We start from the raw sequence: 27,485 nt of genomic DNA on the forward strand, positions 1-27,485 counted from the left end.
CACTTAGTAGGTCAGCAAATAGGTAGGGGGCAAAGCAAAAGTACCAACAGGCTATTGCATATGTTCTACCTTTGGTACAGCTTTTCCAGCTGGAGGGAGAGCTATAAATTGTAAAATCCAGCTGTGTTGTTGTGCAGACTGTTAGGAAATGTGATCTTAAGGGGTTCTGGGGACAGTTCAATTAAAAAAAAAACTTGCCTCCTAATGTGATTTGTATTCTAATTATTTAATACCTAAAGGACTCTTATAATTGAATTTTAGGGTGCTCCATTTACATTCTAGCTGGCGAGAGTTAGAAATACTATCACTTTGTGGTCCTCTAATCGCTGTCCCAAACATTCACAAAATGCCCTGTGATTCAATTATAAGTATCTTCTGGGGACCGTGTAATTACATACTATCTAGTTATCATTATAAAGCACCAAGGGACAAGGAGCCAGTCAGGTGGCTTCAGTGGCTGGTTGATCATAACCCTATAATTGATAGCTCAAAGTGCTTTGAGTAACACCACAAAATTTTTAAGGGGCGACTTCCAATTTAGGGGCAGGAAAGGGTTACATACTAATTCTTAAGTTGCACAAATAGGACTTTTGAAGTCAATGCGTATTGATACAATCATCTTGAATAATTGACTGACAGATCTGTGGAGAATAAAGGAAATATGGAAGCCTAAAGTATAGATCAGAGGCCCCTATAGCTTACAATGAAAGAGAGGAGGGGGGTACTATTATGTATGTGAAGGGATATCTTTGTAAAAATAGAATCAGCTGAAGAACAATACAAGAAAACATGCCCCATACAGGAAATAATTACCAGATGTGGTTACCTAGCAATCTTTGAATTAAAGAATGGAGAGTAAGTGTTTTCACGGACGCTTGTGCAAAATCAGGAGCCTTCCGCCTGCTCCTCCCAGGGGCACCACAGAGCATTTACTTGCAGACTTCGCCTTCTTCCAGAGCTCTTTAAAGTGGTCGCCAACTCTCAACAGCAATTGCTTCTGAGTGGTGTTCAAACAACCCTGACATGAGTCCCTTGGTATATCATTATCTAGTCTCATATTTAACCTTTTTCTAATAGCCTCCCCAAAGTCCAGAGTTTTCAGCAAGTGCCAAAGGAAGTTATAAAAGGTGTTTTTCCCCCCTCTTGACTGCACAGCTGTGAGAAGCATAGTTATCTGGAAGTCGTCTTTGTTTTTCCTTTTTTTTTGTCCTGCGAGGGACCAGGTACATGTGAAAGTAAAGTGACTTGTTGAGATGGGCCAAGCCTCGTGGCAAGTGTCAAATACATTAATAGGAACTTCTCTTTTTTTCAGTTTTCCCTGAGCCTCGTGCTTGATTAACTCTATTCTTTGTGGAGAGAAGGACAAGGGAGTACACACATTCATAGAGTGTGTGCCTCTCCTCCCCTTCTCTGTTCCTCAGCTTGTTATTAGTGAAGCATGCATGCCAGTAAGAGGTCAGGTGCAAGCTGCAGCACTGTGGGCAGGCCTCAGAAGAGCGGTGATGGTTATATTGGTACAGGCCCCGCCTTGGCATCTCCTTATGGTAAACAAATGTGTTGGCTCAGTTGCTACACAGACCCATGACCACTGTGCCTTTAGAAGGATATTCCTTTCTTATTAAGAAATGGAAATGATGGCATCCTTGATGGCATATGTGGAAATTGGAGAGAACATTTGTGAATTTAGGAGGGTGAGGAACACCCAAAATGTCTCATTCTGACAGGAAGCCAGAGACGGATGATTCAAAGAACCTTGCCCTTCACTGCTTCACAGCCTCTGACCTGGTGTTGGGGCAGTAGGCTGACTGCGGATGCTTTGGCCCCATGGTCACAGCTAGTGGAGGTGGGTGAGACAGGCCACGGAGAGGAGAGCTAGAAGGAAGAAGAAGAGAACAAGTGAAGTAAACAAGGGCACAGACTGCTGGGAGGCATTTGGATGTGTACTCTTCCTTAATTGCAATTGATTTTTAAATAGTGACAGGGAAAGTTTCTCCACTTTACTTGGAGATGGCGTGAGGAAATTTCATTCAGACCTTCCTTCCTGTCTTGTTACCTATCGAGGCATCTACGTGATGCTGCACAAACTTTGAGGAGCCTTCTGCTTTCGCACTGAATCCTTCTTAAGCAGAAGCAGCTTGTGGTTCTGTGACAGAAGTGAGACCACCCCTTGAGGGATCTCCTCCCTCTAATCCCTTACTGAGGTCATTCCATCCTTCCTCTGATGAAGGCTCTACCTTGTGCTCTCTGGGTGCTGTGCACAAGTGAATACTCCAGCCTCTGGCTTCGGTGGAGGCCTGCTGCTCTCGGGTTTGCCCTGTTTTTCTCCTGACCTGTTCTGTAGGTTTCCCAGGCTACATCAACACCAAGTCAGTAACTTTCCCTGGATGGCTATATAATCTGTGTTTCACAAACAGAAATTCTGATTATCAAATATAACAAATGCTCCCATAGTCATTTCTGTCTCTGGTTCTCATCCCCATAACTGGGATGCAATTGGGTTAAAATTAAAAGGATATTATACTGGAAGCCAGGAAATGAAGATCAGTTCAGGCTTTGCCACCACAAACTATGTGACCTTAAGTAAGTCATTTAATCTCTTAGGACCACACAACTCATGTTGGAGTCAATTGATTTATAGGGATACTTTACAGTAGGAAGGAAACAGATTTATGAAATGCAAAATTTTAGTAACTTTGCATAGCCATGCTGATACTACCTTAAGTCCTAGGAATATCTGCTTCCCTTTTTCTGGCTACCTAGAGGCCCCCAGCACACCAGGAAACAAAAGACTTGAACTTCACAGGTAAGATTGCAGGGTTTTGTCTAGGAGATCATATTTTATAAATTTAATATGTATGTACATGTGCCCTGCTTTGAAATAAGGTCTGTAAGTGTAGGCAAGTCAGCAAGACGTGAAGGGATGTTTCCTAACTCTGCCAGTAATTTCTGTGTAGAGCCCTGGGCCTCTCCTTCCCTCACCATGCTCTCCAACACCCTGGGATGATGTGGCCCTGGTCTTGCGTTGCTTCTGGGTGAGTGGCCACTGGTGCATGGTGAGCTAAGCAGAGACTGGAATTGACATATAAGAGGAAAAATGTTCTTACATGGACCTGAACTGTAATGTTGGCTGACTCTTTCATCATGTCCTTATTAATTGTGGCATTTGTTCTGAATTTCAGGGCTAGAATCTTTTTTTTTTTTTAATGTTTTATTTATTTCCAGGAGAGAGAGAGAGAGAAGAGAGAGAGAGAGAGAGAGAGACAGCGTGAGCAGGGGAGGGTCAGAGAGAGAGGGAGTCACAGACTCTGAAACAGGCTCCAGGCTGTGAGCTGGCAGTCAGCACAGAGCCCGATGCGGGGCTTGAACCCATGAACCACGAGACCTAAGCGAAAGTCAGACGCTTAACCAGCTGAGCCACCCAGGCGCCCCTTCAGGGCTAGAATCTTAAATGTGGCTAGAAAAACCAATCTTTTTTCTGGTTGGTTGGAGCCACTTTTGTCTTTCAGTTGGCACTCCTCCATCTGCTATCCAGTAGTGAAACCAAGGCATACTTTTTATACCTTTTTGTAATGATTTGTAAGTCAAACCTTTCCTTCAGTAAGGCCAAATAATATCCCATGGATTTTAATCTGTTTTAAAAAATCATACAAGCTTCAGTTTATAGGTCTTTGTAATAGGTATGTGTAGGTGACCCATTGTAGGACTATTTTTTAGACTCTCAAATTCTTTTCTTTTTTTTCTTTTTTTTTTTTTTACATTTTTATTGATTTTTGAGAGAGAGAAAGAGAGAGGTTGAAAGAGAGAGAGAGAGAGTTGTTAGCACAGAGCCTGATGTGGGGCTTGTACTCATGAGCCATGAGATTATGACCTGAGCTGAAGTCAGACACTTAACTGCCTGAGCTGTCCAGGAGCATCTAGACTCTCAATTTCTTACTCATAGACTATGTCAACATAATATTGTACCACGTTTTTTTTTGTTGTTGTTGTTGTTGTTTTTTAGAAATACATATTTGGTTACATAAAATTGTGGGGATGAGCAACAGGCCAGCTTATAGGACTCATAATCTAAGTACAAATGATATGGACATAGTTTGTAAATATAGATATTATTTCTTCAGCTCTAAAGGTATTGAGCTTTATAGTAGGTTTACTGACACATTTTCTAAATAAAGAATTTCATAAGTTAAGTTAGAATGCTTGGATCATCTCACTAAAGGAGGGTAAATAACAAAAAACTTTTCAAATATAGTACACTATCTGGCATATTCTTGTATATGTAGCCTTTTTTTTTTTTGGTCTCCTGCATCCGCCCCCTTTGGGCAAGCATATTTTCTCTGAGTAATTTTGACAAGCATATGGAAAGACAGAAGAAGGCCTCAGAATTAAGTCAACTTCAGATTGCTTTGCTAACAACTTATGTTCTTTTAGGACTCCAAGGTGAAAGATACAAGTCACTCCAATCAAATTGAAGGGCTAGTGAACTGAACTTGGATGCATTTAATGTTCGCTTTGGGCCTGGGGACCACACAGGTGATTCCATTGCTGTGATGCACTGATACCCTTCTTGTCCCGTGCCACAGTTAAACCAAACCAAGCCAAACCAAGTCCAAAAACAACTTGCCTGCTTGGCTTTATGTTTGCAGACAAAAGGTTTTTTCTAAGTTAACTTTTTTCATCACTCCCTTCTGTCTTTGCTTTAGCGAACACCTGCTTGGGCTTCGTATTGATGTCATCTTCACCACTGCAGATTCATTAGAACAGTAACACATGTGAGGGTGGTTTCATTGTAAGTGACCACTCAGGCTTTGGCTCTTTTAGTCGCTGTGCTGAATGGCCCTCAGCCTGAAAATTCCTCCTGTTCTCGTCTTCTTTCTTTTTGTCTCAACTCTTCTGCAAAGACTCAGCCTATCTTCCCGGGCCAGGGGCAAATTGTGAAGAAGAAAAAATCTACCCTTTCTTTTGCCTTCATCTTTTGAAAAATGTATACTGCAGTCAAAATCAGTTTTAACTGAATTTGATGAAAAATAGTTTTCTGATGCAGAGAAAGAAGGCATGTGTCAGAGTTGGGGGTGCATGTGTTTAGAGATTTGGTTGAATTTTGGTTTTCCTCAGAATAGGAAAGCATATGCTTCTAAGCTGTTCATTTATATGACATCTCTGTAGCTTCCAGAATTTGCCATGGCCTGCAATGGGGTTCCCATGATCCTATTGATATAAAAAGTAGTAATAATAACAGCTCACATTTCCTGAGCACCAGACACTGCTTTAAATGTTTTATGTGAGCAGCTCTCTCAATTTCCACAACCATCCTAAGGAGCAGTTATAATTATTGTTTCCATTTAAAAGATGAGGCTACTGAGTCCGAAAGAGTTTGATTCCGTGCCAAGGTTAATGAGTGGTATAGCAGGGACTCAAACCCAGACAGTATTGCTCCAGAGTATGTGTGACCAACTACTGTGTCTAATTGCTTCACAGTGTTGGTCCGGGGAGGAGACTGATGGATTTAGGACTTTAGAAGACTACTTACGTTTATTGATGGAGCATGGTTAAAGAGACATGTTAAAAGTCTGCACCCAGATGCTGCTTTTTGCCATTTTTTTCTCCTGACTGGCACAATCCACTTTGCTCTACCCTTAAGGACAGGGTGACACTTCTGGGTTGTTGGAGGCTACCTCTGACTTGCCTGGCTCCTACGTGTGGCCTCATAGCTATGGTTGTTCTCAAAATGTACTGTCTACTACTGTCAATTTGTTCCTTTCCCAGTTTGCCAAAGTCAAAATCTTTTTAAGGCTTTGGGCACAAGTCTCAAGGACCAGTGCAGCTGCTTTTGGAGCTGTGCATGGTGAGAGCCCACGTGTGTGCCCCCTTTTATGACAGCACAGGGAAGGCTTCCCAAGAGTGCCAAGTCCTCAAGGTTAGGGGGAAGCCTCTGCTCTATAGATCAGATTGCCTGACGTGAGCAGCCTTCTCTATAACAGTTAGCAACTAGTGGTCAGAGCTGGATACTCCGTGAAGACAGGGATTTTGTCTCTTGTTCCCTGCTGTCGTCTGAGCCGGGAATAGTGCTTTGCACATTGTAGATGCTCACTACATATCTATGGATTCAGTTTGATTGCCAAGTATGGCTGCCCTTTGGCACGAGGTTTCCTCTCCAAGTTCCATACTTCCCTTTATGTGGACCCCAGAGTTCTCTCATCCATGAATTTATCTAACTCATCTAACTCCTTGTGAGCCTGTGAATGTTTCTTTTGGCTTTTTTTTTTTTTTTTTTTCTTGAGAGAAAGAGTGTGAGTGGGGAAGGGGCAGAGGGGGCAGAGGATGTGAGGGGGGCTCCACGCTGACAGCAGCAAGCCCGATGTGGGGCTCGAACTTACGATCTGTGAGATCACCTGAGCTGAAGTCAGATGCTCAACTAACTTGAGCCATCCAGGCACCCCAGAACCTGGAAATGTTTTTGGCTTCTGCACCTCCTGAGGTGATGAGTTCTCTATTTTTATGAAGAAGAGATCTTGCCTCTTCTGTGTTTTAAAGCACTGTTCATAATCAAAGGTGTGAGGAGAGGTTTGGAGGAAACCAGAGAAGAATACGCTCAGGTAGGGGGCAAAAGAGAGGGCACAAAGGAAGGGGCCCACTGGGGAGAGGAGGAGCTGTCAGTCTTATCACTTATGTCTTGATGTGCTGGTGATGCTGTCTATGAGGCAGGGACAGTGACTCTGTAATTCAGTGAAGTAACTTTATTTGGTAGGAGCACAGCTTAAACGTTTGATGACAAAGAAGGTTCTTTTGACCTTTCATTCATGGTCAGCTATTGATACACATATACAATTTTGGGAACTACGTGAAATATGTAAGGAGGCTTGGGTTGTGTTCTGATGAATAGTGTCCTTAATATTAAATCTTTGCGCCTTTAGTAAAGTTACCTGATGTCTGGGCCTCAGTTTTCTTATCTGTAGAGCAGGACGTTAAAGTCCTTATAAATCAAAGCTGTAGTTTCATTTTCATTGTGCTTATGTGAGGACTGGGAGATAGAGTGTAGAATTCGCAGTAAAGGTCTGGATACACAATAAGCATTCTATAAATATCAGCCGTTATTATTAGCACATCACCAAATGCCCACTATTGTGCCTCGTGATGGCAGGCTTAGCGGGTAGCCAACATGTTTTCTCCAAAAAAAAAACAAAAAAAAACATGACTCTAAGTCTGTGGTGGGTGTTGTTAAGAAGGGGTTGAGCTTGTGCTGGTTTTCTTGTACTTCTAGTATGGGAAATACTTGGCATGTGTGGACCCTATTGCAGTGACTTCCGATGTGAGCCCAAATTCCTTTAACACTTTCTATTGGTTTCATTCATTTTGGACTTGCCATATACTGTCTTCCATTATTTATCATTGACCATTCACACGGTACCTTTAATGAAGCAGATGGTGGGCTCAGCACTGAAGTGACAGCTGTAACTGGTCTGCCATCCCTGCCCTGGAGGAGCTTGAAGAAGGTTTGGGTGGATAAAGGTTGGAGATAGGAAACATGGAACATAAGTATTGAATTATGAAGTGTTTAGTGTTGAAACAGAAGGTGGGTGAAGAGGCTGGTAAGATAGGCAGGTATTAGGAGGCAGTGAGCCTCGTAGGCCATGCTCGAGGGCTTAGACCCTTTGATAATATAGGTGAAGAGAAACCATCAGAGTGTTGTAAAACAAGGATGTGATGTGGTCAGTAGACTTCAGGTAAGGCACTCTGCGGACCATATGAAAGATGGGTATGAGACAAGGACTGGGGATAGAGAGGTCAGTTGGGAGATTATTGAATAATCCTGCAGGAGATATTGATGAGCTTAAAGTAGGTAGAGATGGAGATGTGAGGCCATTTTCAAAAAATGGAAGTAATTCATTGAATAGACAGGGATGATCGAGAGAAATCAGAGATTACTTCCAGGTTTCTGGTTCAGATGATGGCTTCATTACCCAATACAGGAAATGCCTCAGGTTTTGGAAGGAAGATGATCAGGTCATTTTTGGATATGCAAAGTTTAATGTGATTATGGCCCATCCGGAAGGGATGTCCAATAATTATTTGGATATACCAGGCTAGAATTTAGCCCAGAAGTCCTGAGTTGTAAACATAGACATTGAAGACAGTTAAAACTTCAGAGTAGATAAAGTTGGTGAGGGTAAAGCATGAAGAGAGAACAAGGGCAGGGACCTTGGAAGACAACATCCAATGCAGTTTTGGAAGGGGAGATCCTTGAAAGGAGATGAAGGAGGAATAGTCCAGTTGGTGAAGCATACCAGCAGAGTGGGATGTTAAAAACTAGAGACAGAGAGTAGCCAGTAGGATCAGATGCAACAAGATGAAGACCAAACAGCGCCCTGGGATTTGGAAACTGGAAGCTCCTGGCATTTTGTCAAAGCAGTTGCGGTGGGATGGTGTGCATAAAGCAGTGAATAAGAAGTGTGGAGAGGAGAGGCTGGCTTGACAGGAAAAAACCAGCATGCATAGAGAGGTAAGGAGGTGGCTAGGAGGAGAGATCTTGTGTTCAGGAAAGGGGGCCCCTTCCAAGTAGTTGGTAAGCCTCTGGAGATACAGATATCTTGAATATTTGTAGTTTTGTAGTTGTTTTTATAATTCCTATTCCAGTCTTCTTCTTCTACTACTACTACTACTACTACTACTATACTATACTACTTTAAAAGAGGGTCCATTAAATTAAATTATGGTATTGCCTTTTTAAAACTTGTACATTCTCATCTACATAGGAGTGATTTGGTCAGTTGGTTTGCCTTGTGTATAAGCATATATGTGTAATATAATATGGATTTTTGCAAAAGGAGAAGAGGAATAAAGCCATGTGATTACCAATAAATTTGTTCGTGGTGAATTCTTTTTTGTTTCTAAATATATACATTTTAATAGCTTTTATTTTTTTAAAAAAAACATGTTCTCTTTATTGGGTATTTATCAGTTTAGAGAAATTAATATTAATACCAATTTCTGTTCTGATATGAGTTGGAGTGTTTTTTAATAGAATCTGTACAGATTGAACATCAAAACCTCAGGATATTGAAAAATAAGCTAAACTTGGGCTTAATTAAAAAATCGAAGTCATTGCCCAGGTTCTTTAATTAAAGAACATTAGAGAATAATTAATCTTTTTCATGAATCATTTCTTTTGGAAGACTTTGCCTCTTGTGCCTTATAGAGTCTGATGCTTTGTGTTGGCTATAGGGCATCCATTGGGTGAGTATCTACCTGGTAAGACTTGCTTTAGTGGAAGTTTTGGATTCTGGGCACGTTACTCTGTTCATGATCCCAGTCCTGGAACTCGAGATGCCCAAGGTTCTGCCGCCAGCACCTGGGCTTTGCTGTGGTAAGGATCAGGTGTAATCCACATTTTCTAGGAGTTTACTAGCTAAAGGACTGAAGAAGGGTCAGTTGAAGACTAATCAGAGTTGGAACTAGGCATGGTAGCCTTGAAAATCCAAATACTAGATCCACTTTGCTTGTCCTGCTTTTTAAAGAAGTGCCTGGGCTTCTAAGTTTTGATAGCTTTTGGCTTCTATTCTTTCGTCTGGATTTTATTGTATTTTTCAAGGATAATTTGTGCCCGATCCCAGGCCCTTGAGAGAGTACTTCTTAATGGTTTTTACTTCTTTCCAAATTAAGAGAGACTTGGAAAGGAAATGTCAGAGTGTTCTTTCCCTTGGAGAGGATTTCCCACCAGCCCCAGGGTGCACAGTTTAAGGAGGCTGCATCTCTGCATTAGGGGAAGTGCGCTGCACCAGGCAGCTGCTAGGTGTAAGTCAATCAGATTTGGTCTTGGGTGCATTTAGGGGCTAATCAAGAAGGTAACATCATGTGAATTTGGTCAGAGTCGCTATCATTTTTTAGCTCTCCATTCACAGGTTTCAGGATGCTGACACCGACATGGCAGTGTGCACACTGGTGGATGAAGACTAGATGTTCAGGAAGCCTCAAGGAAACTCTGGATAGGAAAGGCAGAATGCATGATTGTTAGACCCTTCAGAGAAAAGGGTAAAGGTGGATTTGTTGAAAGGAACAGCATTTTGACTACTTAAGTTGGAAGTTTGAGAAGAGAAAAAACTCGTTAAGTGGTTATTTGTAAATGTTTGAAAGTTTTGGAAGGAAATCTGACTGGGTTTCCCTAAAAACCAGAGAAAAGGTAGGGATTTACACTGCAAACCTTATTCACTTTGGAGTTCATAGTGACAAGTGACAGAATGAGAATTTTATTTGTCTTGAGGCTGAATGAAAAAGACCCCAGAAACCTTACAAAGATTTTTTTTCCTGTCCTTTTCCCCACCTTTTAGAAAAATTGTGAGTTCTCTCTCATTTCCCCATCTTCATTTCATCATGTAGAGGATCTGTGCGGTGCCCAGCTGCACAAAAAGAAATCAGCCATCTTTTTAAAACATTGCCCCACAAAATTGAATTAAGTTTTTTTTTTTACTCTATAAATAGTTCATCTCATTCAGATCTAAATAGTGGGGAGTAATGACAGACTTCAGGCATGATTTTTCTGATGAGGTGAGCTGTGCTGTGCTTTTTTTCTGTCACTGGTAAGGGGATTCCTCTGAATAGATCAGACTTAGGAGCCAGAACAGAAGAGACCTAATGAAAGTTACATTTGAGAACAAGAGAGAAGGGGTCATGGTGTATGAAAATGTGTTTAAGAAGTTCACCTACCTGGTCATGTTAGACCAAACAAGTTCCCCATTTTTAAAAAAAAATTCTAGTGTAGTTAACTTACAGTGTTAGTTATATTAGTTTCAGGTACACAATGTAGTTATTCAATAATTCCGTACGTTACTCAGTGCTCATCAAGATAAGTGTGCTCTTAATCTCCTTCATCCATCCTCCCACCCACCTCCCCTCTGGTAACCACCAATTTGTTCTCTATAGTTAAGTGTCAGTTTGTTGGTTGGCCACTTTTTTTTTCTTCTTTGTTCATTTGTTTTCTTTCTTAAATTTCACACATATATATGAAGTCATATAGTATTTGCCTTTCTCTGACTGACTTCTTTCGCTTAGCATTACACACTCTAGATCTCTCCATGTTGTTGCAAATGGCAAGATGTCATTCTTCTTTATGGCCAAATAATATTCCACACCTTCATTATCCATTCATCTATCAGTGGACACTTGGGCTGCTTCTGTAGCTTGGCTATTGTAAATAATGCTGCTATAAACATAGGGGTGAGTGCATCCCTTCAAATTAGTGTTTTCAGTAGTGTGATCAGAGGGTAGTTCTTGTTTAAATTCTTTGAGGAACCACCATCCTGTCTTCCACAGTGACTGCACCAGTTTGCACTCCCACCAATAGTAATTTCTCATCTACTTTTAAAACTTTAAAAAATGTGTCTTTGTAAAAAAAGTTACAACTCCACTATTCAGAAGTGACATACTATGAAATTGAGGCATAACTTTTCAGATCTTATTTTATTCCGTGTGTGTAGGCCTGTATGTATCTTTATCCCTTTTCCAGATCACCACTTCCTTATAATTAATTTTATGGCTTATTTTGCATGCATTTTTTGTAAACCACCTTAAACCTTTTTTGGGGACGAAGTGGGACTAAATAAATTCGGAGTTGCAATGTATGCAGTATAAAAGTAAATATGATCCAAGTTGTGCCACTTCTTTTCTGATTATAACTATGTCTTTAAAAAAGCTATAGAGCTTTACTTGGAAAAAAAGTTTGAAATGCTCAAAATTTCTATTCTGTCCTATTATGATTTCATGACCGTATTGGTTCAGGAGAGAATGAGAAGAGTGGGGAGGAGATAGTAAGAAAAGTCTTTCAGGAAACTTCAAACCTCATCAGTAGGATCAAAACTCTTAAGCATATGAAGTACTTGTAGATATCTACTTAATTTGTAGTAAAGTATTAACTGTGTTTTGTTTTAAGAAATGGTGATACTTCCAGCTTTATGAAATGGTTTTACTAAATGGACTCAACGTTGGGTGTTCCCTGTCATTGAAGTGCTTTTCTTTTTTCTTTAAAATTTTTAAAGGTTTTATTTATTTCTGAGAGAGAGAGACAGAGAGAGAGAGAGAGAGAGAGCGCATGCAGGGGAGGGTCAGAGAAAGAGGGAGATACAGAATCTGAAACAGGCTCCAGGCTCTGAGCTGCTGTCAGCACAGAGCCCGACGTGGGGCTCGAACCCACGAACCGTGAGATCATGACCTGAGCCGAAGTCAGACGCTTAACCAACTGAGCCACCCAGGCGCCCTTGAAGTGCTTTTCATTGGATAAGTAGTTTACCCCATACCCTTTAGGTATAACTACCTCTAATATATTTTCTAAATTTTGTTTTGGTTTATGAAACTTGACCCAGATGAAACTTTGAGGGAACAAACTCAATTACTTAAGTAAAGTCCTTCTGTAAAACTCTTTCTTTCTTTCTTTCTTTTTTTTTTTTTTTTTTGCTTTGCCTTAGTGAGTCTCTGTCAACACAAGTAAGCCAGTGGTTAATGTATAAAAATAGAGGCTTCCCCTTCACCTCCACAGTCTATGTAGTCTGACATCTCTTTTTCCCCTTTGAAGTGCTGGTCTAGTCGTGACTGCTAGCCATAGAATATTTCTGATTGATTTCAGGAGAATATTGGAACTTATTTACTGTTAAAATCAAGGTAAAGACAGGTTATGTTGTAGAGCAGACCAGATAGTTTTCTAAAGCTTCAAAGGTCAGATTCTTTATTTAACAATAAGGAGCGTTAAGCATTTTAAATTTTACCTGGGCCATGGTAAGTCCCAGTGAAACATTAATATTTGAACCTCGTTGGCACAACTAGCGGCAGACAAATCTCCTGTTTCAGAGACTGCTGTGCAAAATAAAACAAACAAAAGCTTTAAGAAGCCAAGAAATTGAGTCTGAGCTCATCATAGTTTATGTGCCCAAATGAAAATGACTTTGCCTTTTGATGTTTCTTTCTACAGCCTATCTGGTGGCTGAATTTTCAGTAAAATAGCTCTTCTGTAAACGTTGGAAAACACAGGCAATGTTAAAAGCTTAACGTTAAGTCTGTCCCTTAGTCTGGGTTCAGAGTTTTTAGCCCAAAATATTTACTTTGATGCTGGAAGTACATTTTCCCTAAAACCAATGCATGTGTGTGTTTTTAGTAATACTTAAAGCTCACCACATTGTTACCCATTGCTGAGGATGCTGTTGAGTTGCACACTGAATGTTACTGTGATTCTATGGCTCTGGGAACAAAGGATGAAGGGCACCTTTTCCCTATCTGTTGGTGATTTTAAAATGAGAAGTGAGAATGAAAAGAACAGTTAATAACATATTCCATATGTTTCTCCATGAGGAAAGGGAAAAAAAAAAAGACTAAGGAGAAAGTTTAGATCTCAGCTGTGACCAGTCTTTATAGAGGAACAGATTCATTCTAATGGACCACCGATTTCTAAAATTAGAACTGTAATTTCTAAAATTAGGCGCCTGGGTGGCTCACATTGGTTGAATGTCTGACTTCCACTCAGGTCAAGATCTCACGGATCATGAGTTCGAGCCCCATGTCGGGCTCTGTGCTGACAGCTAGTTCAGAGCCTGGAGCCTGCTTCAGATTCTGTATCTCCCTCTCTCTCTGACCCTTCCCTGATCAGGCTGTCTCTCTCTCTCTCAGAAATAAATAAAACATTTAAAAAATTTAAAAAAAAGAACTGTGGGGATAGAATTATATGCAACAAAATGCATAATTTTAATGTGGAAGCAGGATGCCTAAGGATTGGGTGCCCTTAAAATATTAATCTACATTAAGTATGTTTACAGTTCCATGTTATCAATAAGGAAATAGAGAAACAAGAAGGATATCAGTTTAACCAAGGTTTCGTTAATTTGTCTTTGGTTAATAACTATTTTTATAAGACATCATCTAGCTTGGATGTGTGACTTTTTGTGTAAGGTATGGGTAGTAACCTGTAATTTAGTATTACTCGTTACTCATTAGGAGAGGCACTCAGATTCACATGGTAGGCGTCACAGTTTGGTTAGCTTTTAACCTCAGGAGAAAAACTTGATTGTGATTGGAAGTCTCTTTTCAAGCCCATGGTAATTATTAATTTGCTTCTCTGGAATAGCTAATAGTAGTTGACTAAATGGAGAGATTTAGAGATGTTTGACCACAGGAGAGTGCCTGTCTTCAAATGCATAAATACTGTATTTCTAAAGTGTCTCTTCAGAGGGTGCTATTGAAAAAGTCTGTAATGACTGTATTCAGGCATACTAAATGAACCACCAGTTAATACCCAGAAATAGATTCTGAAGTTTGAGAACGGTGAGAGGAATGTATCTTGGAAGGTATCAAATTAGTTGAATTACATTGATTTCTGTCTCATAGAATTCTGTGATGGAGGAATCTAGGTTCCTCTCACAGCACCTGAAATGAGACAAAGGGTTACAATTCCATCTCAAGCAAATGTACTGAAATTGGTTGCAGTAATGTCTTTTAAAATGGTCCCTAAAACGTGTTATGTAGTGGAAAACGAAGTAGGTTTTTCTATCAGGTAAGACTGGAGCTGAGGACAGGATCTTGTGGTTGATCTTATCAGGGTGAATTTTGGAAACACCCTGACACCAGACTTACCATTTGCCTTGAATTCTGTGGGAAATGCTGTCAAGAGGCTTGGAGTGTTAGAATGTATTGAAGTCACCTTTAACTGAAACTGCTGCTAACTACCGTTCCTCCAGCTGGCAGGCCTACGTTAATTTCCAAAGCCCTTGTCAAAAAATACTTTGGTTGGTTTAGATGCCTACATTTAGATTGTAGGAGGAGGCTGTGTCCTTCCCCTGTGTGCCCTCAGAGGCCGTGGCAGCAGGAAGAGAATCTCGTCAACCTGGATCACTTGATCAGAGGTGGCTCTTGTGTGTGTTGTTTTTGCAGTTGGAGAGAGTGAATTCTGCTCTCTTCCCCAGCTATGGCTTGTTCACTACCAGTGGGCTGTAATATAAGTATTGACCAGAGGAATAAATCGGGACTGTCTGAAATATTTTCAGTGTATATACTTCTATCTTGTTAGGAACTCATCTTCTTCACACTGGAATATAGATTCTTCACAATGATAGTCAAGGTTATCGTTCCACTACCAGATCCTCATGTGTATTATTATTATTATTATTATTATTATTACTATTAATACTAATATGGTGCTTACCATATACCAGACACCATAGTAGGCATTTCATACTTATTAACTCATTTAGTCTTCAAAACAACCAATGAAGTAGGAGTATTTACAGATGAAGAAAGAGGCACAGAAAGGCTAAGTGACTTGGCCAAGGTCATATGACTAGTAAATGGTAGCGCTGTGGTTTGAACTCAGGCAGTCTGTTTCCAGAGTCTGTGCTTATGACTATTATTTTTTTTTAAATGAACTCAGTTTTTTCTTTTTTCCACAGGACTAACCCTAAAACATTTTATCTTACGGGTTGTAGCTGATCATTACAGAGAAAATATTTTGCAGACAAATGTGTGGCTGTAGTGTCTGAGAAAGTGCCTGGTGTGGATATTATGATTCTTATTTTAGACCATTCTAAAACATGAATATAGCATGTTCTTTTAGTTCGTGAGTTCTTTTGTGTATTTGCACATATCTGTGAGAAGCCTTAAAGTACAAACTACCATGGGAATTGCGAGGTAAAATTCTTTTAATTTGAACTGTTGACCTCTGCTATTGTCTAATGTACTTAGAAACCTGTTCTGCTTCTTTGATTATCTTAGGCTTTTGTGACTTTATTAAGGATACAGCTATAATTTAGAAACTTCTAATTTGTATTTTCATGAAACCTGAAAGGTGGCATCAGATAAGACCAATTTTTCTCTTCTCTACTTATGATTTTGATGTATTTTATGAATGTTTAATTCTTTAATGTTTGTTTATTTGTGACAGAGAGAGACAGAGCGTTAGTGGGGAGGGGCAGATAGGGAGGGGGACACAGAATCTGAAGCAGGCTTCAGGCTCTGAGCTGTCAGCACAGAGCTGGATACAGGGCTTGAACTCATGGACCGTGAGATCATGACCTGAGCCAAAGCAGAACGTTTAACTGACAGAGCCACCCCGGCACCCCTGTTTTGTGAATTAAAAAAAAAACACATTCTGTTTTACAAAGGATGTCTGATTTGGAATATCTCATTTCGTTACTGGTGGATCATTTGAATATTTTCTTAAGTAAATATTCTCCAAGCTGTATTTGTTAAGTTCTGTATTTAGGATATACTTAAAAACATAAAATTGCATTCGATTTCATTTTATTTTCAGAGATTAGATTTTTATGTAGTCAGCAGCCTTAGGTAAAAGTGTAAATTTAGAAATTCTATTAGAATTTAAAAGTCTTACTTGAGAAAGAATAACGATTGTTTAAGAAAATGTGAGGGAAGTGTTTAGATCAGTATAATTAGGAACCCCAAACATTTGCTTTTGGATGATAGTAAATAAGATATGATATAATGGCCTTCCTCATAATTAGGATTTTGCTTATTATTAAGACCCTCAGAATCACCACAGATCACATTAAGAATAAAAGAAGAAACAAATCTGCATTTTGAGAACCAAAAGGAAAACTTTCTTGTTCTTCTAAGGAAGAGGAAAGAGATCAAAGTCTGGCAGGAGGCAAGCTAGAGATCCTGTGCTGAGGTGAGGTGCCTCGGTTATTAGTGGGGCACATAGAGCTTATATTGCGGAAGGTGATTTCAGGAGCAGGACTCTGTTGGTGGGTAGAGTGCCCCGTACTTTTTAAAAGTCTCATCTGTGAGGGGAGATGTAAATCCAGTGTGCTAATTCTTTGTCATCAGTGTCAGTCCGGTGACCCTTCTTTACAAGATAAGTGTTACTGATTGAATTTGGTTGGCTTCCTTAAAACCTGCTGCGGTTTCAGTTGACTGAAGCATGATTCACTTCCTGCCCCGTAGGGTATAAACCGACTCTAATGGTTTAGTCTGGATGCAGCCAAAGCCATCAATGTTACAGGGAATGGCAACTTTTGAAGCAACTGGGGGTGATGCCTGGGGTTAAAGTGGCCATTTCTAGTGTGACTTACGTGACTCAGGAAGGAGGAATTGAAGCCTTCAAGGCACCCAAAAGGCAGTTGGCTCCACGTGACTTGTGTTTTCTTTTGCATTTCTTTGTTAGCCTACTTGTCCTTGTACTTAAGTAGAATAGACACCCTCTTGATTTCTGACGACTGGCAATTGTCCTGAACATGTAAGAGCAATGTTCTGTGTGTGAATGTCTTCCCCAAGAGACCACATGAGCAACACTTAAGGGCCAGTTATGAGGAAGGAGCTCCCTGAGTCTTAAATGACAAAAAGGTTGATTCTCTGGGGGCCATGGGTAGAGGAGGGAGTTGTTTGGAACACATGAAAAAAATAAAAATTCAGAATCTAGAGATACAGTCTGACTTGATGAATTTGATCCCAGCAGTTCAGCATTTGTCATAATTATAATATGGCTTTTAGCCTTTTTTAAAAAAATTAATTTTCTAAAAGATTTTTTTAATGTTTATTTTTGAGAGAGAGAGAGAGAGAGAGAGAGAATGTGAGTGGGGAAGGGGCAGAGAGAGACAGAGACACAGAATGCAAAGCAGGCTCCAGGCTCTGAGCTGTCAGCACAGAGCCCTACACAGGGCTTGAACTCACAAACCATGAGATCATGACCTGTGCCGAAGTCAGACGCTTAACTGATTGAACCATCCAGACGCCTCTAACCTTTTATGAAAGAGTATCTGTAAACAAGTTAACAGAGTAAAACAACATTAGGGGAGGATATTTGACCCATTAATAAAATAAACTGCTTTTATTTAGAATTGTTTTTTTGAATAGGGAACCAATAAAATAATTGCAAATAAAATCATGAAAGTGCAAGAATCTTAAAAGGGCGTGTATTTTGCAAATGTTTGTTGTCTATACAGTGATTGGAAGTGATTTCTGCTTGTAATTCCTACTTTTTATTCGTCTATGTCACCTTACCTTCAATTAGTGTGAATTAGTAGATATTTTCTGTGTTTAAATTGACATCTGTATTTCCAGTGACTTAGTGTATTTGTTGGGGAAACCTATGTTAACACTTAACTTTAAGAAGGATGATTTTTGCATTATACAAAAGGATTTTAGTTTCTTAAAGTCTCCACTGTGGTATTCATTTAATGGCAAGATTTCCCCATTCAAATATTTGGTTATTTGTATTCAGTTTTTCAGAAACATTTCCATTATATAAACTGAGTGTACTTTGTGCTCTTTCAGCATTAGTTTCCAGTTCCAAGATAAAGAATATATAGTACGTGTCTAGGATCCATCAAGAAATGAACTTACGCAGCTGTTCTTAAGTCTTGCACTTGCTTCTGGACATCCCTGCAGAGCTCTGGTCTGCCTGAAGAGACCCCTGATGTTGGTCTGTTGTGCTCATGACTTGCCTTACGTGAACACTTCTGGATTACTGTATATGCCCCAGTAAGACATAGAAGATACCTTGTAGCTTTGCATACTTTACTTGTTTATGAACTGTGTATTGAGGGCACTTCGTTTCTAGACATAGTTTTATTTTAAAAGTGAAAATTTAGAGTGAAAGCATTTGTGTTAATTAAGAGTGAATGCTTGAGTTTCAGGAAGACAGAAAAACTTAAAAATAAAATGTATTGTTATGGGCTAGGAATAACTCTAAAGTAGTGCTAACTCATGTGGAAATCTTTGTGGAATGAAATCTTTGGGTAGAAAGGTAAATGAACTGAAAACAAATTATTTTACATATCTATATAGGACAAATGTTTAACAAAATTTCAGCAGCATAATTAGTACATGGCAATGAAATGAGACGTCATGAGTCTTGTCCTGTGGAATGTTATGGCTCTATAGGATATAAGTTTGGGGCTCTTTGTTTAAATAGGACAATTTGTTTATGAGTTGTATGAAGTATCAGTATATTCTCACCGGTAAAAATGTAGTGCAAACAAATGGAGACACTTGGAAAAACTTTTTGACACAATTGGAAATTTTAACACTATTTTATGATATTAAGGAATTATTATTAATTTTTAGAGGTGATATGGTATTATGGTTATGTTTTTGAAAAGAGGCAATGACATATTTTGAAATACATACAGATGTGATAGAATGACTGGGGTTTCCTCTGATATAATATGGAAAGGGAAAGTGGGTATCTTAGTCCATTTGGTCTTCTGTAACAAATTATCACAGACTGGGCGGGTGGCTGATAAGCACACATTTATTACTCACCGTTCTGGGGGCTGGAAGTCTGAGACCAGGGAGGCAGCATGGTTGAGGGACTGGGTCAAAGACTTCTTGTATCCTCATGTGGCAGAAAAGACTCAGGATCTCTCTCTCTCTCTCTTTCTTTCTTTTTTTTTTTTCCTAATATTTATTTTTGAGAGAGAGAGAGAAAGCACAAGTGGGGGAGGAAGAGAAAGAGAAGGAGACAGAATTTGAAGCAGGCTCTGTGCTGTCAGCTCAGAGCCTGATGCAGGGCTCGAACCCACCAACAGTGAGATCACGATCTGAGCCGAATCAGACACTTAACCAACTGAGCCACCCAGGTGCCCCGGCTCAGGATCTCTCTGGAGGTTCTTTGATAAGGCACTAATCACATTCATCTTAAGCGTCTCCCAAAAGCTCCACCCAGTAATACCATCTCCTTTGGGGGTTAGGACTTCAACGTATGAATTTTGGATGAGGGACAAATTATTCAAATTATTTAGACCATAATATCGGGTATGAAGTATGGTGAAATAGGAAAAGCCATGGGTACAAGCTGGGCAATATGGATTCATTACATTATTTTGACTATGTGTGTATGTTTGAAATTTTTGATAATAAAAAGCTTAAGAAAGGGAAAAAGGGACACACATATATACATAAAACTTATACCACAGAGAATAGATTGATATTTTGTCAGAGGTTGTCAAGGAGGGGTTCAAGGGAAAGAGGTACCTAAAAATATCAGTGGTTTGATGAAATGTAATTATATACAGCTATATAGAGCTACAGGATTTTAAAGCCGAATAATATTGTAGTTTTATTTTAATTAAGATAAGCATCTACTTAGATGAAAGGAAGAAGAACACTTGCAGTTTGGTGACAGTCTTTAATTCAACAAATATTTTTTCAAAACCCCTCTGTGCCAGGTGCTATAGAGACTGCTGGAAATTCAAAGACTGTGGATATAGGCTTTGTGCTAATGTAGCTGGTGAGATTTCTACATGTCATTCCTCAGTATAATGTGATAAGGGCTCTAATACACTTACAAAAAACTGTTATTGGAACACAGTGGTGGTTGGAATGAATAAATTACATTTTTGTAGGGCAGGGGGAGCAGATAAGGAGAAAATCAGGGAAGACCAGGCAGGGAGCTGGCATCTGATCTGGGCCTTGAGGGATGAGTAGGGTTTTTCTAGGCAGAGAAGATGAGAAAGCCATTGCATGCATAGGAAGCAACCCGGTCAGTAGCACAGAGATGGGGAAAATGGGTTCAGCCAATGGTAATAGGTTCGGTGAATGTGAAACACCGGGTCAAGTGGGGTAGATGCAGTGGACGAGGAGGCAGTTACAAGAACATGAAAATCAGATAAAAAATGTGAGTAGTCTCCCCAGCCTGGAGACCCGTTGGCCTGAATTGCAAGGTGCATCTGTGACTTTGGATAGGATTTGTCACCCTACTTTGATTTGAGGGGCTCTAGGTCTCCTAGCTGCATTTTTACTTCACTTGGGTAGATGGACTGGCATTTGTGTATAGATGGAGTTTGCTCCCAACTAGCCAACAAGACTCTCCAGTCCTCTGCCAAAGAGGTGGCTCTCATACTTTTTTATGGGAGTTCTGGTTGCTTTATGACTTGATGTTGAATGATAACCGGTGGCGTTTGAAACCCATCTTGTAGATACTGTTTCCTGGAGTCTCTGATTCTTCCAGACCAGTGGACGGCTGTCTGACTGACCTCACTGAAGAATTAGTTCCCTACTATTAGACTGTAGGATCCATTGCAAGAAGCTGGAATTGCTCCTGAGCAGAGGTGAATTTTTACCATGAAGCCAGTGAAGCTTGAGTTTCAGGTCTCCTTGCTTGCACAGCCCTTTACCGCATTTTGGGAAGATCCCTAGAAATTTTCATATAGTCATGCTTTGTTTTATATTAGCCATTTTATTGTTAATGAATTAAGTTATTATGAGCTTCAGGCTCCACAAAACCTGAAGCTGCTCTTGCTTCTGAGCATCTTATAGAAAGTTCTTTGTTTTATTTTTTTCTTTCTAGAAAGGACAGATAACAATATTTTCTCCCTCACAGATCAGTCACGGGTTACCAAGCAATTATATGTAAAATGGACCCAGAAACTCTTTTCTGAGGAAGTAAGATGTGGTAAATAACTTGGTATTGTCACAAGAGGGGAGGGTATCCTTGCCCACCACCTTGCAGGTTCCCTGGGTAGGCTCTACAAGTTCTGCAAAGAATCTTTGCTCAGGTTGGCCCTGCCCATGGCATGCTATACATCATCCTGCATTATTGCTTCAGAACTCTGACCTCTGTGTTCTTGCTTTTCTCCTCTCTGACCGGAAGCTGCCCCATGACTTTCATAGCCCAGCTGTGTGTGGCCAGTGCAAAGCCAGTTCTGATGTCACTGGAAATGAGCACATGACAAAGGTGGTGCACTAGGCTACTTTTCCCAGATTGTCCAGAAATGTTTCCATTCTATACTGAACAGACTGATACTTATTTTTGCTTTTAATTTATTTGCATCATAGTCTTGGAAATGATCAGTTCAACCTTTTATCTCTAAAAATATGCAGCCTGATTTGGGGAAAATGCTGTTCCTGAGGTGTGGTAGGGAAGTACAACGTGGGTCTGGAGCATCTTGTTGAGCCAGAAAGTAGGAGGAATGCTCAAAGAATCATAAGGACTCAGGAGCCTATTTGATAGGCTCCCATTGGCCAAATTGGGAAAATTTGGACATCAAGATAAATATGGTAATGGATTATAACCCATTTAGTAAAACAAGGTCTGTAAGTCCTATACTGATACAGGAATTGAATAAATAAATAAATGGGAGGTGGGAGAGAAGAGAAAGCACTTACTTGGTAGGCCCACTAACAAATATAAAAGGAATGATGGAATTACCAAATCATCACTGTATGCTAAGAGTGGTATCTGACAGTTTTATGAGTAACAGGATATTTACATAGTCTTGAAGTATCACTCTACAAATTACTTATTTTTTTAAAATTTTCTTTTAATGTTTATTATTATTGAGACAGAGAGAAACACAGCATGAGTGGGGGATGGGCAGAGAGAGAGGAAGACACAGAATCCTAAACAGGCTCCAGACTCTGAGCTATCAGCACGGAGCCCAACACGAGACTCGAACCCACGAACCATGAGGTCATGATCTGAGTTGAAGTTTGAGGCTCAGCTGACTGAGCCACCCAGGTGCCCCCCCAAATTACTTATTAATTACAAAGGCAATGTTAATGTTATATTAGAGAAATCCAAAGGATTTCACTTTAGCCAAATAATCCTAGTTACTATTGCCAATATAGAGACAAACCAACATTAATGCCTCTTTTTAAATTTTTAAAAAAAGTTTATTTATTTTAAGAGAAACAGAGACAGTGTGGGAGGGGCAGAGAGAGGGGGAGAGAGCAGGCTCTGCACTGCCAGTGCAGTGTCCAATGTGGGCCTCAAACTTAGAAAACTGAGATCATGACATGAGCCAAAACCAAGAGTTAGATGCTTAACCAACTGAGACACTCAGGCACCCCAACATCAGTGCCTCTTGATATGATGTAGTGAGGACACAATTATTTTTGTGTTATTCTGGAAAAGAGTTCCCTGGATCTATCATGAGGAAACATCGGACAAACTGAGGGTCATTCTAGAAGGGAATGTGTTCATAATCTTCAAAAAATGTCAAGATCAAGAAGACAGAGAACTGCTAAGGAGGGCCGGGTGAGGGCTGGGACTTCAGAAATGACAAGGTAAAGGGGGAGGACACATACTTCCTTCTCTGTGTTGATTGTGGAGGCTTCTGGCTTCCTCAAGAGGAGGTTTCCGAACCAGTTTTCCAAGCCCTTCAAGTAGTAGGCTCGGGGTTGGGGTAGTGGAGAAGATCCTTTGAAACAAAGATTACAATAGATGTTAGGGAAGACTCTCACAAGTTGGATCTCCTACCACAGTGAGGGTGTAATAGAAAGGAAATTCCTTTGCTGATAGCAATTTAAGTTTTCCAGCTCTGTTCTCTCAAGACCTTTATATTTATCTAGCCCTTGTTATCTAAAGGATGTTTTTCAAATTCCACTATAGGGGGAGGAAATGAAGTAGGATGACTAAATGAAATCCACAAATGATCATATGGAAACATTTCATCAACATGTTACAAGTTGGCAGAATTGATGGGAATATTCTGGTCATGGGTTGGCCATTTTGACTAGAGATTACTCAACATCTGTATCTGTAGTAGCCTATAGAAAATAATGCAAACTATTGAATTTTTCCAGTAGGAGCCTCCACCTCAGCTTCATCTCATTCCTTCTTTTTCTGGCCTCCTCTGAGGACTGCAAATGAACAGTGAACCAAAGGGTGGTCAAGAGAAAGATAAGAAGTCCTGTCTACCAACCACCAAATAATTAAAGGGGCTGTGTTAGAGAGGCCTTTGGCTAATCACCTTTCCACGATTGTTGTATAATGTATATAATGCCGGGCACCTGGGTAGCTTAGTCCATTAAACGTCTGACTTCGGCTTAGGTCATGATCTCACAGTTTGTGGGTTCGAGCCCTGCATTGGGCTCTGTGCTGACAGCCAGAGCCTGGAGCCTGCTTTGGATTCTGTGTCTCCCTCTCTCTCTGCCCCTTCCCCACTCCCTCTCTCTCTCTCTCTCAAAAATAAATAAATATTTAAAAAAATGTAATGTATATAATGCCATGTTTAATACACACTGTAGGTAATATTAGTTATTAACTATAATGTTTTGACAGCTGAATAAATGTTTTATGGCTGTGGTTTTTAGCACTTAGCCTAAACAAAACGTTTCGTGCTCATTCTGACAGGATTACAAATAAAATCTAAGAATTAATTTTTTATGCTTAAAATTACGTAACTTTTGTCCTTTTGTGGATTGGTACTTATCCTATCACATGAAATTGCTCATTTTCTCTTAATAAGAATATTTTATGTGAACCATGAAGCTAGCTACCACTTCATGTAGCCTTCTTGGTAGCCGGTGAGTAGATGATGGGCATGGTTATATTTCTGTGAAAATGACTGAAGTTAAAAAGGTGGGGCTCATGGGGTGCCTGGGTGGCTTAGTCGGTTAAGCGTCAGACTTTCACTTAGGTCATGATCTCGCAGTTCTTGGGTTTGAGCCCCGCGTCGGGCTCTGTGCTGACTGCCAGCTCAGAGCCTGGAGCCTGTTTCAGAGTCTGTGTCTCCCTCTCTCTCTGACCCTTCCCCGCTCACACACACTCTCTCTCTCTCTCCCCTAGAAATAAATAAAAATATTTTAAAAAAAAAAAAAAAAAGGTGGGGCTGTCTTACAAGGGAGTTGAGCTGCCTAAACCTGAAGGGTTATCTTCTGTGCCCATTTGTTCGGGTTTTGCTGTGTGTGGTGTGCTTCTCAAGTCCATATGACTTTTGGCTTTGCCTTTAAATTTAATTACTCTTTCCTGTGGGTACTTTCCCCCACAAGGTTTTCCACAAAAGTATTTTCTGATCAAAGTTCACTTCAGTGCTGGATGAATGGGACTTTTCTCAATGACAGTGTTGTAACTAGCACTAAGAATATGCAGTACCGAATTCAACACTCAGCCAGTCAAGCATCTGCTTTTATCTTTGGAGTGTGTAGGGGGAGGCTGAAGAGTGCTGGGATCCATGACTGAGAAGTGTTCACGTGGAGGGTCTCTGCGTCTTCCTGATCTCCATCCCTGGGATTCGTGGTGCTGTTGAGTGTCGCCGTGACTACCGCGGACTGTAGGAGGGGGCTCGTGATGCCTGTGCATGGGCTGAGGTGCTAGTCATGCAACACCTTAAAAATAGGCTGAAATTGGGAAATTTTGCTAATTTCTTATTCAAATTAAAACAAAATCTTTTAAGACAATAATCAGCGAACTGGAGATGTTTATGTATCTCTCTGGCTGGCTGGTACCTTCTTTGGCTGCAAAGGGACAGTTCGCGCACAGTCAGCTACATTTATACCCGTCACAGCCTTCTCTTTCTCCCACCCCCCCCCTCTTTCCACTTAAGGTTTCTTTTAGTTTTTGCAAAGCAGCCATGTGAGATGAATAAAATAATTTTGAAGAGCATTATATGGTGGGAATTTTGACAATGAGTGGAAGATGGTAATTACTCTCTTCCATTAGACTCAGTGGCTTTGGACAGATAAGCTGTATTGAAACGTGTGACCAGGGCATGGGATCATGGATTGTCTTTCACTGTTGTCATGGCGACAGTGATGCAGGTGGCCTATAACTGCCGGGCTGTCAGATCTTATACATCAAACTGGTGCTAAGTGAAAATATGTTAGAGGCATTGGGGAAAAAATTGCCAGCAGTGTTTATAGGATCAGCTGGAGAAAAGCTAGCCTAGTTGAAGAAAAGATTTCCATTAAAAGCCCTAGGTGATTCTGAAGAAGTCGGAGTTTTTACTTTTTATTAATAAGATGAAAGTGGACTATTAAAAAGAAAAAAATGGTTTCTGGATGTTGCACTGCTGTCTGCGTACACATAATTAACACGATGCCTTTCTGCTCCCCTCCTTGAGCTAATGTGATAGTATAGTGGCTTCAGAAGAGGCAAGGAGACACCATGATGTCCAGAAGCCTGGCTTAAGGGGTAGGGAACCAGTTCTGCAACAGCAAGAGGTTTGAGTCCTTGTTCTGGAGAGCCTCCCTGAATTTTTGTTAGTAAGGAGTGGTAAGAAATCATCATAGACTTCTAATATAGCACTTTAAGTACTACCTAGAGTATAGAGTTATACTCAGTTATGCATACTGGACTAAATACATTTGAATGTAGGAGGACCCATTCAAAGATGGAGAGGTTCCTCTTTGTCAAGAACAGTTACCACACCTTTCTTTTCCTCTTTCTTTCTTTTTTCTCTCCTGTTCTCTTTCTCATTGTCTCTGTCTCTCCTTAGTTTATAAATGCCTTGACTGAAACCCTCAAATGCTAAGCAACGAGTATAATATGTGTGTGGTTTGTGTGGGTGTGTGTAAGTATGTGGTGCCTGTCTCAAGAAGTTGAAACTGGCTTTACAGTTCTCGTTTAATCCTACTATCTTGGTAAATAGGAAGAAGAAAACCATGTATATTTCCATTTCCATGTTGTATTTGAGGAAAAAGAGGTAGTGTGAAGTTTAAAAAAAAGGATGTCTGGGCAGGAGAATCTGTTCACTGGTGAGTCAGGCAGAACAGGTGAGACAGTGGATAGTTCCTGGTCGGCCTCTGAGTTAGGCAGTGTGGCCCCAGCTTCTGACATTTTTACTTGGGGTATCTTCTTTGGCATATTCTTCAGTATTGAAATCTAAATTAGTAAGACTAGGTGAAATTACCTTTATAAGCCATTGGTATGTAATGATCAGCTAGATCATTCAGTTTAATGTACACACATGTACTGGCCATGTACTGAATGGTAGGTATTTCGCTTGTGCTGGTATTCAAAAGGAAGTAGCTCTGTAAGGCATCTGGCTGGCCTAGTAGGCAGAGCATGTGACTCTTGATCTGAGGGTGGTGAGTTTGAGCCCCATGTTGGGTGTAGAGTTTACTTAAAAAAAAAACAAAAACAAAAACAAAAACGAAACCCATCCCAAAAGAAAAAGAAGTAGCTCTAACAGTTGTTGAGCACCTAGTATGTGTGAGGTAATTAAGTTTTCTAATCCTCACAGTAATTTTGAAGAGTAAATACACCAATATCGTTTTAGACATAAGGACATGGACAAATCCAGGATTCAAATGTCTGACTCCAGATTCCTTGTATCTTTTTTTCCACAATGTGGCTTCAAGAGATGTACAAGACTAACTTTACCTTCAAGGAGCTCGTAGTTTCACTGGAAACCCAGGGAAGCATGTAATAATTATAGTACACTTCGTTAAGGGCTGTAACAGACATACAGACAAGTACAGAGGAGTGCATAGCAGGGGGCATCTAGCCCCCAGTAGGAGCTCATGATGGAGCGGGCTATTAAGGGATGGACACATAATTTGAAGGTAGATGAAGAGACAAGGGAATTCCAGGTTGAGGGAATAGTGTGAGTAAAGACACAAAGGAGTGGCGCTGTGGCACATTCTGAAATGGCAGGTGTGTGTGTGTGTGCAGACACACACACACGCATGCATACACACATGTGCACTGGGTTGAGTTAGCTGAGGGATGAAATGGAGGAAAGGTATATCAAGTGATTCTCTAGAGTTCAGTCCCACATATAGCCCCACATATAGTATATCTTTTGTTTTGTATATGATTTGGAGTTCAAAGATTGTGG

The 27,485-nt window shown here is 40.3% G+C and overlaps 1 protein-coding gene and 1 non-coding gene across 3 annotated transcripts in view; one reads left to right on the forward strand and one right to left on the reverse strand.

The window, feature by feature from the left end:
• The window catches only part of MAML3 (mastermind like transcriptional coactivator 3), a 417,109-nt gene that overhangs the window by 18,995 nt on the left and 370,629 nt on the right, over nt 1-27,485 (forward strand). The gene's annotated exons all lie outside the window — the stretch shown is intronic.
• On the reverse strand, nt 12,157-12,241 carry TRNAR-UCG. Its single transcript has one exon. It is a non-coding gene; the product is annotated as a tRNA-Arg (tRNA).

Source organism: Hyaena hyaena, unplaced genomic scaffold, assembly GCF_003009895.1.
Source record: "Hyaena hyaena isolate Hyena2069 unplaced genomic scaffold, ASM300989v1 scaffold_333, whole genome shotgun sequence".
Taxonomy (NCBI): domain Eukaryota; kingdom Metazoa; phylum Chordata; class Mammalia; order Carnivora; family Hyaenidae; genus Hyaena; species Hyaena hyaena.